Source organism: Otolemur garnettii, unplaced genomic scaffold (assembly GCF_000181295.1).
Source record: "Otolemur garnettii isolate 467f Iridium unplaced genomic scaffold, OtoGar3 scaffold00086, whole genome shotgun sequence".
Lineage (NCBI taxonomy): Eukaryota > Metazoa > Chordata > Mammalia > Primates > Galagidae > Otolemur > Otolemur garnettii.
Genome location: NW_003852481.1, coordinates 9,020 through 11,222, shown reverse-complemented (window position 1 = coordinate 11,222; position 2,203 = coordinate 9,020).

Below are 2,203 nucleotides of genomic sequence, written 5' to 3'. Positions count from 1 at the left end.
CTTGAGCCCAGGAGTTGGAGGTTGCTGTGAGCTGTAATGCCACAGCACTCTACCCAGGGGGACAGCTTGAGGCTCTGTCTCAAAAAAAAAAAAGACAATCAACTAGGGGCGCCAGTGCTCAGTGGTGAGGGCATCCGCCACATGCTCCGGGGCTGGTGGGTTTGAACCCAGCTGGGCCTGCTAAACAACAGCAACAACAAATAGCCGGGTGTGGTGGTGGGTGCCTGTAGTCCCCTCCCCCACTACTAGGGAAGCTGAGGCCGGAGAATCACCTAAGCCCAAGATTTAGAGGTTGCTGTGAGCTGTAACACCACAGCACTCTACCAGGAGTGACATAATGAGACTGTCTCAAAAAAGAAAAAAGACAATCAATGGAGACCATGTTGTATGACTCCTCCTCCCATGGTCCCCAATACTTTTAAGCTTCATGCCTATCTCTAGAAAGTGGGGCCCTGGACAGGAGGGCTGGCTAGAAAAGAAGATAAGAATCTGAAAGGTCTACCAGCAACTATATAAAACCAAAGAAAACCTTAAGATTGCCAGGCACATTGGCTCACACCTGTAATCCTAGCATGCGGGAGGCTGAGCCGGGTGGATTGCCTGAGCTCACAGGTTCAAGACCAGCCTGAGCAAGAGTGGTAACTTGTCTTGAAAAAATAGCCAGGCGTTGTGGCAGGCACCTGTAAACCCAGATATTTGGGAGGCTGAGGCAAGAGAATCACTTGAGTCCCAGAATTTGAGGTTGCTGCGAGCTATGACACCACAGCACTCTACCAAGAATAACAAAGTGAGATTCTGTCCCCCTCCAAAAAGAAAAGAAAGCCTTAAGATTTCCACTCATGGGACTAGGTCAAGAGTGAAATTCCCGCAGTCCAATTTATGCATATTACATAATGGCTTTCTTGGAAATGTCTTCACCAGCCTTCCTGTTTACCTTCTGTGGTGCGCAAATAATAAATTCACAACCCTGAATAAACCCTTCTGTCTTCTGCATGCCTACACCAAGTAGCTGAACATTGCTGGAGAAAAGCCCCAAATTAGGTAGTGTTTTCTTTCTATATTCACAAACTTAGACCTCAAATGGGCACTTGACACTACCAACAATCCCGTCATGTTTTTCTTTGGTTGTCTGGTCCTTCCACTCCATTCCCTGGTGTGCTCACTTACTCTCATAACCTCTTACGTGACTAATCACATGGGGAAAAGCTCAGAATATGGAAGGTAAAAATATAGGATGCAAAATTCCACAAATGTGCTATAATTCCAACTTTGTAATAGTACAATTCTATTTTCTACTCTGAAGAGGGGGAAACCTGAAAAAAATTTTTTTTCACAGTGTTACTAGTGCCTGACTATTGGTGGTCAGAAATAAGATAACTTTTATTTATTTAAAATCTTTATTTTTTTTTTGAGACAGAGTCTTACTTTGTCACCCTTGGTAGAGTGCTGTGGTGTCATAGCTCACAGCAACCACTTCAAACTCCTGGGCTTAAGTGACTCTCTTGTCTCAGCCTCCCAAGTAGCTGGGACTACCCACACCTGCCACATTGCCCGGCTACTTTTAGAGACTAGGTCTCACTCTGGCTCAGGCTGGTCTGGAACCTGTGAGCTCAGGTAATCCATCCGCCTCTACCTCCCAAGTGCTAGGATTATAGGCATGAGCCACTGCGTTCGGCCAAGGCTGATTATTTTTAAAAAGGCAGATTTCCAGACTCCAGAAGGCAGGAGTTAGGTCTCAAATCTGCCTTTCCCCAAGCATCCCTGGTGATTTTTCTGTATACTAACGGCTAAGAATCCCTTGCACAGTGCTTCAGAGTATGTGCATTAGACGAACAGGTCCAAACACTTTTGAGCTAGGAGACATAGGGTATGTTACTTAACTAGGCTGAGTCTTAAATTTTGTTGACTGTTAAGCTAGGGAAAATATACAATCTGTATCAGAGAGTAATTGTAAGGATTAAATATAATACGTGTAAAGCATAATACACTATAATCTACTACACATGTAATAATAAGAACTAACACATATAATGCTTCCTGTATGCAGGCACAGTTCTTTGCACTTTATTCAGATTAATACATTTGATGCCAGAATATAATCCTTCCTTGTGTAGACATTTAAACTTCACATCCGAGAAAAAGAAGAGTCAGAGGTGGCTGATGGATATAAGCCATTCAGGTTGTTCAATCTTCTTTTCTTCTC